Source organism: Octodon degus, unplaced genomic scaffold, assembly GCF_000260255.1.
Source record: "Octodon degus isolate 3935 unplaced genomic scaffold, OctDeg1.0 scaffold00009, whole genome shotgun sequence".
Classification (NCBI taxonomy): Eukaryota; Metazoa; Chordata; class Mammalia; order Rodentia; family Octodontidae; genus Octodon; species Octodon degus.
Window position 1 is genome coordinate 20,816,660 of NW_004524585.1, and position 11,364 is coordinate 20,828,023.

At 35.4% G+C, this 11,364-nt stretch overlaps 1 pseudogene; it reads right to left on the reverse strand.

Moving 5' to 3' along the window:
* Nucleotides 1-571, reverse strand: LOC101576412 (annotated as a pseudogene).
* Between the last annotated feature and the right edge of the window lie 10,793 nt (nt 572-11,364).

Sequence of the window (11,364 nt, forward strand, 5' to 3'; positions counted from 1 at the left end):
TTATTGAGCTTCATCTTCTGGACAAGAATGCCAAGTTAGCCTTTTTTCATAAAAAGCAATGACTATTTTAGGACATTTCATATTTGCCTCTTTCGCCAACACCAAGTCAGCCTCTTCTGAATCGTTCCATTTCATAAGACACATCAATTCTCCACTACTATCTGTGGCACCAATTATTTGTTCAGGAACAAGACCTCTAGCAATGCTTCTAGGTTTGTCAGCAGCATCTCTCTTTTTTTTTTTTTTTTTTTCCCTTTGGCTTGCTGTCATCAGATTCACTGTCAGATAAAAATTTTCTTTTTCTACCATCTTTTTCTTTATCAGCTTTTTGCAAATTAAGAAATGCTTCAATTAACTCTGGACAATCTAAATTTTCTTCGGTTTCCCATGTATTGTCAGTATGTGTAAATCCCTTCCACTTTAGAAAATACTCCACCTTCCTGTTCACTAACGGTCGGTCCAGTACTTTCTCTGCCACAGACTCTTCAGGTTCTGCTTCCTCAACTTTTTTACATTTTCCATTTTCTTTCTTTCTCATTTTTTGCAATGTAGTTTCATTGGAGACCAATTTTTACTGCAGACTTGAAGAGCTATTATTCACCACCTCGGATTCTCAGTCCTGAGTCCGCAGTCTTGGCCTGAGCGCCTGTAGCTCCACGCGCACCCCTATTCTACTTCATTCTGAAAATGAACTACTTACAATATTGTGCGGGGGAGATGGCTCAATAGAATAAGCACTTGCCTGCTAAGTGCAAAGGCCTGAGTTCGATCCCCAGTTGCATCAAAAAAAAAAAAGAAAGAAAAAAGAAAAAATGCAAGATTTTTTAATAGCATAAAATACAGAGAACTTGAAAATATGCTTTAAAATATAGTTGTAGGAGGACCACTATGAGTTCGAGGATCACTATGAGTCTGAGTTGCATAGTGACACCGTGCACAAAAAAATATAGTTTTATAAACTGGAAAAGGATATATCATAAGAAATTGGAATTTAAAATCACAGAATTTTTTATTAGAAACTTTAACTATACTAATTATTATCAGATGTGAAGCACCAGATGCATATTAAACATTTTAAAAATTGTCAGTGTGATTGCTATCAAAATAGAGAAGTTAATGTGTACATCCCATGATAACTTGGTGCCTTTCTAGTCTTAACAGATTCATACATGTCAGGTAAATCAAGATATAACAAAGACAGAGAAGAGATAGATAGATAGATAGATAGATAGATAGATAGATAGATAGATTGATTGATTTATACATTATACATTATAAATGGATCCAGCTTCTTGCATTAGAAAGGGATGGATTGGGCTTTTTTGGAAACCAAAAGTTGATGAAGCAAAAGCTTTAAACTCCTTGGCAAGTCGGGCACTGAAGTTTGCTTTATCAACTCTGGATCAGAGCAGTTGCATGTTCCTCCTGGTTGTAATAATTTGCCAATGTCAATGTGCCCCATTATTCAAGCATGCCAATCTTCCTCAAAGCTCTCCTGTCACTTTTAGGGGAGAACATAGACGGTAATCAAATATCTTTGATTCAGACGGCATTGCAGCTGACATATGAAAAGAGTTTTAAAAAGGAAAAGTAAACAGATTTCACAACTTTTATAGTCTTAACAAGAAAGACTCATTACTCAACTGAATAGTATTCCCTCTACCCCTGACAGCTCCACTTTGAAATAGCCACTTTTGTACAGCCTGTTACAATACAAGTTCTCTAGTACTATAATTAAAATATGAATATGACTTCAGTATTCTAGCACTAATTAATAAAGCAAAAACTATAAAAATTACAGAAAGTCTGGAAATACAGCAAAAAGCAACCACGGAGACAGCATGGTGTACTGTTAAAGCTATTGGATAGGGAGGAAGACTCCCTGGGTTTGTATCCCAGCTCTACATCCTCAGATACAATTGCATTGGTGTACAGAACGTCTCTTTGCTGTGTTTTACATATCCTTTTTATAATTAGAGAAATTAGGGTTTAAGAATCAAACATCTACTTTAGTATTGGGAACATGGCTAATAATAATAGTAATAACAATAACAATAAGCTCCAATTTTTTTTTTCTGAACCCAAAGATAATAACAGAGCTGAAAGAGTTTGTCTACTATAATTCAGGAATCACTGCGAGTCTTGAAACTCCTGCGATGTGGCTTGGACACAAACTGTGTTTAACTTTGGTCAGGTGGAGGTGTCAGCATGTAGGTGTTCCCCATCCCCAGCACTCACCTCTCTGACAGGTTGTTGTCTAGCATTTCTCAAAACTAAGAGCACGAAATGTGTAGGACTCATGGTGTATCACAACTGACCTTGTCCCCCACATATCAGAGGTTTGGTATCTGACTGATGACTGCTTCATTTGATCACAAAAGAATAAAGAGGAAAAAAGGGCTAAGGCCACTGTTGTACTGCCTCTTGCCATTGTCGCAAGCAATCTACTACTATTGAAGCACTTTCCGGAGATTTAAACATCTAGTGAATTCTGCTGTTTCATTGCTCTCCTTTTATTACTTTTTTCTGTTTCATTTCAAAGTCAGACATTAAAGAATAGGACATCCCAATGAAACTCAATAAATGGGAAAAATTAAAAAATGATTCTGCACACTCAGGGAAAGACATAGTTTCAAAACAGGAACTAAAGTGACACTAAGTTTACTCCTCCAAATGTTGCTGGACATAAAGATAGTTTATAGCAACTTTGAAAATTCAAAAGTGATAAAATAAGAGGAGAAAACATTGTTATGTAGAGAACATGATTTCTAGGGTTTCGATGTTATTAAATCCAAACACCTGATTTTTAACAACAAAATTTCATAAGGTATGTTAGTCAGCTTTCTACCATCAGGCCAAAAAGACCTGTGAATATTAATTTAGAAGAGAAAATGTTTTGTTGGCTTATGGCTTCAGAGGGCTCATCCAAGCCAAGATCAGCTAGCTCTATCCTCTGTGGAGCCACAGCAAGGCAGAAATAATTTGTGTCCTTGGTATTATAGAAGGATAAACTAAAATATTGAAACTTATAGAAGGATAAACTGAAATATTGAAAGCTAGTGTTGATAAATTTAAGCAACATTATAATCTAAATTTAATAGTTTTAGAATATATATACAAAAGAAAATAGAATTTAATCAGTGCATTACATAAAATCAAATAAATAAAAGCTAAGAAAAAAATGGCAAAAATATAAAGCTTAAAGATGATAATTTTTAAAATGAGAGAAGTCCATTAATGCCAGTATTAAATGCAAATGAATTAAACCCTTCTTTCTAAGACAAAGATTAACAGAATAAAAGTTCATGATTGAACTATATGCTGTCCACCATGTTTGTTTTTACCTGAAACGTAAAGATACTAATAGATTAAAAGAGAAAGATATTGCATGAAAATCATACCCAAAAGATAGCAGGGGTGGCTTAGTTTAAAAATAAACATTGAAACAAAATTTTTATGATAGAAATAAAGAAATTGCATAGCAATAAAACTTTTCAAGTAGCAGGAATGTACAACATTGTTACACATTTCTGCAACTAGTAATAGACTATGAAAGTATATGAACTAAAAACTGACAGAATTGACAGGAGAAACAGATTTACAACAGTACTGGGAGGGTAGATTACCCTCCCTAAGTAGATACTTTCTTTGTAAGAAAATTACCTCAGGAATAAGTGCTGGCTTCAACTGACTAGAAAAGAACACTAACTTTATATTAAATCTTGGTTTTTCTAAATAATCAACATGTTTATTCTCTGCGGATGATACACAACTGAAGTTCTTTGTATCCAGACCATTATATAAGATTTTTCTTTTCATTTTAGTTTCTTATTGCCTTTAGAATGTTCTTTTTCATTGCTTCATTTTGAAGCCCAAGCTGTCAGAGATTGGCAAACGAACAGCCTAGTGATGGCTCCGCTAACAACAGCTCTCACATTTCCCCTCAGTGTCAGAGCCCAATCAGACAGGCAGATGCCCAAGCTGAGCACAGAGTGCAGCTGGACAGGGGACTGCTGCTTAATCCCTGTGGTCTCTGGGTCCAGCTGGATTATGATGATCAGTGCTGCCACTCCTGGAGTTACCGCAGAACAACATTAGCATCTGCAAATGCTGCAGGATCTGTCAATCAGGACATTGCTAGGATTCTCATTGGTCTGGCGCAGCTCTCATTATGACAGCAGCAGAGGACAAACATCACCCCCACCTGTGGGGCCTGCGATCATGGCTACGATGGAACCCTCCACTTCTGTTCCAGAGGTCACTGCTGTGATTACTACTACTTTGGATATTATCATTTTACCAGTGGCTAGTCCAGATACTTCTACCCCTCAGATGCTCCAGATGTCCCTGCCAGCCTTGCAGCCCTGTCACTTGTCTCCAATCTTGATAGTGGGAAGGAGCATCCCCACCTTTGGATAGGTGAACCAAGTGCACCTGGTGCAGATTGACATGACAGCATAGAAAGGCTGACTGGTAGGCAGCAAACCACACATGCCTGGCCCACCAGTGTATCTCCATATGCTACCCTCCTCTTAATCTCACTAGCCCAGCTGGGAACCTCTACACTGTGCACTTCACCTCTGTACTGTGGCATATGCCCTCATAAAGACTCATTTGGATGGTTTTGTTGCTTATTTATGTTTTATATCTCCAGTAAAGTGTGTTGGTCTGGTTATACTAAAAGCTGTTAACACCGCAAAGCTGCTAGCACTTAGAATGCTGAACAGCCAGAGAATTGCTAGAGATCTCAACAAATCACCAGAGAGTTGAGAGCTGGGGACAGAAAAGGGCTGAGGAGAGGTGTGGGAGGGCTGCAGAGAGCTGGCAGGACTTATGTCAGCCCAGCTGCTAAGGAACACGGAGAGCTGCAGGAAATCACTGAATAGCATCACAGTAGCTGCTGAGAGCTGCCACCAAAGGAAGCTCAGAGTCGTGGCAAAAAGAGCACTGGTGATGTTGAACGTTTGGAGCACCACCTTTTCATAACGTTCTTCTGACTGAACAAAAGAACCCTCAGCCCTTTGCTAACATGCGAAGGCTTCACTACCATATCCTCAATAATGAGTAGAACCATGTGGGAGATAAGTAAGGTAACAACGGACTTAGCACAGTAAAGCAACTAAACTTACACCATAGGTTAGGCTACAAATTTAACTACATTTTTTCTGTATTTTTTAATTTTTTAAGAGAATAAAAATAAGGTCAGTCAAATCCCCTTGACTGATCTTATCAGATACAGAACTACAAGTCTTGTTACATAGGTCTTGCTTTATCTTGGTCTTAACCATCCAGCAGAAAAGTATAAAAATGAAGTATAGGAAGTAAAGCCATGTTGTAATGTTGAGCTATAGGAACTCAGGTCAACAACTTCTGACATTGCCAGTCAAGTGGAAGACCCAATACTATTATGGACTACTGGACAATTTTGGCATATTTTGCTGAGCTCACACACTTATAATATTTAAATGACATAACTAAACAAAAAAAAGGGGATACAGATGAATGACCATTTTGTATCTGTGTATTCAAAATGGTTAGGATAGATATATAGCTACATTCTCTTAATTCATTGAATAGAGGAATTTGTTCTAATAGTGTTTGTAAATAGGATATCGTGTCTGCATCTTGTACAACAAAGAACCACTAAGAAAACAGTATGCAATATGTTAATTATTGAAACTGTCCTACTAATTTGATTTGAAACTGTCTCATGGCTATTTGTTTCTCAAAAAATTATGAAAAAAGAATAAAAATAATGAAAAAAATTAGAAAAGACACAAAATTTCACTAAACAAGATGACAATTCAACAATGATTGTTATATTGTATATTGTTGTCTTCAAATTACTTGTTCAGATTGCCAGGTTTAGGCATGCAAAATTGGTCAAAAAATTAAAAAGAAGAAAATAAATTTAAACATTCACTATTCCTTTCAATAGACAAGAAAAAATCAACAACAAAATTGTCCCAGCTATCTTGTGTATATACATATGTGTTTTGGTTTTTTCCTCTTTTCTTTCTTTCTTTCTTTCTTTCTTTCTTTCTTTCTTTTTCTTTCTTTCATCTTTCTTTCTTTCTTCTTTCTTTCTTTCTTTTTTCTTTCTCTTTCTTTCTTTCGCAGTTTCTTTCCCTGTCATAGTGTTCTTTGTACCTTTCAGATTACATTTACTCTTTAAGATTCTCACACTAGAGAGACAATATGGTATGTGCACATGTGTCTCTGATTTATTTCACTTATGAGTTTGGTCTCAAGTGGCATTCATTTACCTATAAAAGCCACGAATCTATCATTTTTATAACTGAGATATGCTCCATTGTATAAAAACAGCACATATTTTTATCCATTCCTAAGTTAATGAGCATTTGGATTATTTCCAAGATTTAGCTATGACAAGTTGTGCGGCTATAAACATGGGTACACATAGATTTCACTAGTATGATGTTTTCCGTTCTGCTTAAAAAATACCCAAGAATGGAATGGTTGGGTGGAATAAGCCCTCTAATCCTAGCTTTTTGAGGAATCTCCACACTGATTTCCATAGCGGTTGTATCAGTCCACACACCCACTATGTCTATCACCATGCACTAAACTAAAGTCAAAATGGATCAAAGATCTAACTATCAAAACAGAAACACTTAATATACTTGAGGAGAAAGTAGGTAGAAAGCAGAGATTTTATGAATCAAAACCAAACTGCATGGGAAATACTTCAAAAGGGTCTCAGCCTATTGAAAAGTTTCTGAACATCAAAAGTAATAGCCAATAGAGTAAAAAGAATACCCATGAAAAAGGAAAAATTCTAGCTAGGTATCCCTCAGACAAAACTTCTAGATAGAACATATAAAGAATTTTTAAAAATAAAGCCCCCAAAATTGTAAGGTCCAGTCAAAAAATGGGCACCTAGATGAATAAACACTTCTCTGATAAAAAAAAATACAAAAGGTAAATAAATACATGAAAAAATGTTCAGCAACATTGGTCACTTGAGAAATGCAAATTCAAATAGCAGAGATTCTGTCTCACCCTAGAAATAATGGCTATCATCAAGAAGTCAACCAATGATTGACTATATTTTAGTAAGTACCCTTCAAAGTACTATGTGCCAGAGAGTGGAGTGTTGGTGTCCACACTCTGGAAGATGGACGGATGGAGTCATAGCTTACCAGGTTGAGAGATTCCATGTTACAGGATGAAAACTCTAATGCAGAGGGATTGACACGATGGTGCCTAGGTTTACCAATGCATTTAATATCAATGTATGGTATACTTTAAAATGTTTAAGATGATAAAGTGTGTTTTATGTTCATTTTTAATGGTAAAAATGTTTTCTAAATAAATGGCTTAAAGTATAACTGGGTTGTGTTAAATATTCAACAGTTATTAAATATTATCTTTTTTCTTTATTCTTGTTTTCTTTTATTACCTCTTTTTAAACAAACATTTACTATAAAGAGAGTATAGCAATAATGGACATTATATTAGAAGCAGTACTCATTTCGAAGGCTAAAATGACAGGCATTCCAAGTATGGCCCTGGTATTACACATTGTTATCCTCAGTGTAGCTGCTTACTCCACAATAACAGCATATAGAGGTAGTCGGGGTGAGAATTCTACCCATTAACTGCTATTTTCAAAAACCTGATGGAGATTCTTAGGACCACTGGCTTAACCATCTTGCTTATATGAATGTGTGGTTTTGTCCCTGCCATATTTCCTAACTTTTCTCCTTTCTCTTTCTTCATTGCTTAATCCTTAAGTTCTTGCTTTCCATTTAACTGTGTTATGCCTTCATTTTTTATTTATTCTTTTGAGTTCTTATACTAGGGAGACAATATGATATTTACACATGTGGGTCTGGTATAAGCATGTCTTCAAGTTGTATCCACTTACATATGAAGGCATTAAGTTTATTTTTTCTTTATAGTTGAGTAATATTCCACTGTCTAAAAACACCACATCTTTTTCATCCATTCCTCAGGTGCTGGGCATTTTGGTTGTTTCCAACATTTCCTACAATTATGTAGGTGTTATTATCTTTTGTGGGAGACATTTTAATACATGAGGAAAATGAAGCTGTGAAACAGCTACAAACAGAGCAATGGCAGTAAGGACTCAGTCTAAGTTATGTTTCTTTTAATATAGTCAAGGGGGTGGTGGCTACTGGCAGCCCATTAGTTAATCATGCATAATAAAATAAAGCCATCGAGAATAAACATTTGAACCTGTTATAAAACCTTAAAAGTGTCTATGTAAACAAATTATAAAGAACTAGATAAGTATAAAATTAATTAGAATTTTATTTTTCTATATGATTTGATTATATCTCACATAATTTATATTATCCTTAAGGAAAAATATTCTATGAGGCATTTGTCTTCTGTACTGTACATTATGATGTACACTGTTGTAGCAAACATTCATGATGAACATGATAAAAATTTATCCAATACTAATTTTTACACTAATTTAAATAAGAGCTCTGCTTGAGGTATGACATTTTAAAAATAAAACCTTCTTGGGCTAGAGAGATAGCTCAGCAAACCAAAGTACCTGCTTAGGCAAGCTTAAGCAAGCGCAGGGACTGCTGTTTGATCCCTTGCACCATGTGCCGCACCAGCCCCATCCCAAGGGCAGCCCTAGCCAGCCGTAGAGTCCGGGCATAGTTGTACATGCCTGTAATCATAGAGCTGAGGAGGCTGAAAGCAGGAGGATCACCATGAGTCCAAGCTGCATAGTGAGACCCTGCAACAGCCAAATACATAAAAAAAAAACTTAAAACCATCTTGGATTTTAAATTGATAATGATTTATGGTTTAACTTTCTTTGAATAGAATAATCATCTCCACTTGAGAAAGACAATATAAATTTTCAATTTATGTTTTTAAGTTTAGTATACTTAAGGAAGAAAAAGTACTAAGAAGTAATTCACTTTATGTAATACCCCCCAAAAAGTTTGATGTTAAGAAATGCAAAACAAACTGAAAAGTGTCTGCTCTCAAGAAGTTTAAAGGGGCCAGGGAGATAGCTCAGTAGAGTAAGTGCTTGCCTGGCAAGCACAAGGCCCTGAGTTCAATCCCTGGTTCCACTAAATAAATAAATAAATAATAAAAAATTTAAAAAAATTGAATTAAATTTTTAAAAAGAAGAAGTTTAGAGGCCAGGGATGTAGCTCAGTGACATAAGCATCTTCCTGGCAAGTGCAAGGTCCTGAGTTTGATCCCCAGTACCAGAAAGAAAAAAAGCCAAATCTTGAGGACATCATATTAAGACAAGTAAGACAGTGACAAAAGGACAGCTGTTCCTTGATTAGGCTTACAGGAGGTATATACTCAATTTCACAAGTGCAGAGATTGCAATAATGGTTTGCAAGGGCTTGAGGGAGAGAAGAGATACTGTACAATGCAAAATAAAGACATTCCAGTGATATGCTTGTAATGCTGTGCCCATGGTAAGCAAAGGTACTTTGATTGCACAGTGGAAAATTTGTTCAGAGGGCACATCTCATGTTGTGCTTTTACCACAACAGAAAAAAATAAAGACTAATAGGTCATAAATCTAAATGTAAAAGTTGAAAAAAAAGAAAGACAGAGAGAGAGGAAGGAAGGAAGGAAGGAAGGAAGGAAGGAAGGAAGGAAGGAAGGAAGGAAGGAAGGAAGGAAGGAAGGAAGGAAGGAAGGAAGGAAGAGAGAGAGGCAGACAGAGAGGGAGGGAGGGAGGGAGGGAGGGAGGGAGGATGGAAAGTTTACAGACCCAGTGTTATATTGGTACATTCAGGAACTTAATTCTTAATTCTTGTTTACCATGCAGAGTAAATATTATGAAATTATGGATAGGAACAAGATGACATGAGCTGAGGAGTAAGTGAAACAATATTATTTAAACAGATCAAACACATATTTGAAGGAATAAGATTTTGTGATAACATGGAGATATAAAAATAAAGGTATTAGAAATAAATAGGATAGAGCTAGTCTTTTTATTTGGGGGGGCAATTGTCAGACGTTGTTCACTTGAGCCTTTTTTAGCTCAGTATATGAATATAGCTTTACTTTTTATACCTTGTAATTACACTTTTCTGCTGGATGATTAAGACTAAATTAAAGCAAACCTATATAACTAAAAGTGGCATCCTCTGATCAAAGAGATTATGGGGCCACAGAGGATAGTGATCAATGATGTAGAGTATGCCTAAGGAGAGGCACCTAGAGAGAAAAATATCTCTCAGGCTTTCACAGAGAGCATATTGGTTAAGCAATGGCCGTGACTCATCCAGATGGCTGACACTGACAAAAGACCCACAAGGGGCTATACATGGTTCCAGGATAAATCTTGAGGGGATTTGACTGACCTTGTCAGGTGGAAAAAGTTATAATTTTAGTTATATAGATCTACTCTTTTAATCATGCTTTGTCACCAGGTCCTTTCTTGATCCATTGGTTTATTTTTTGGTGAAAATATGTTGGACTTCTTACACATTTACCTTGCATATACTTCATGATAAAATGCTTCCAGCAATCTATTAGTTGGTATATTTTAAAAAGATCCTCTTTTGTAAAAATAACCATCTGTATCATAAACCTAACATTTTAAAGTGATAACATTGCTATTTAAATATTTCTTTCTTTACATGAAATCTTAAGTGACTAAGTCATTGTAACTTATTAACTAAACATTGCTTGAACAACTCCCCTTTACCAGAACTAATATAAAATGAGTCCTTATATTCATTTGGTTATTTATTTATGTATTTGGTACAGGGTCTCACTATGCAGCTCAGAATCATAGTGGTCCTCCTATTTTCAGCCTCCCCAGTGCTGAGATTACCAGGCCCAATCTCTTAACTTATTTTTGTGTGTATTTCAGCAACAACACACTCATGCTATGAATTAAGTGTTTTTGAGCTATATAAAAATTACATTGTGAGGATTATTTTTGCATGTCAAAACCTAGTTTGCTACAGAAGATATTTATTTTTGCTTCCAACTATGAGGTCCTGTTTTACTACCAATATTAAATTCAAACTAAATGTAGAAATACATCCCTAATAAAAAGCCAATTGGATATAGTATGTGTTTTTATAAATGAATGTTTCAAACATATTTAGACCCTACTCACTTTCAAGACACTTACAATATATTGTAAGACTATTACAATATATTATAATTATCAAAAAATAGTACAATTTTACTATGTTAACTGCAAAAAAATTAGAATTAGCACTTCATATTGCAATAAACATAGCAACTGTGAACTGAACCTTAGTATTCCGCAGAGTATCTTTATTTAAATCCCTAATCTCATTTTTAAATTATCATTTAGATAGAAATTTAATATGTATAATTAGGTATGATCAAATTCTAAAC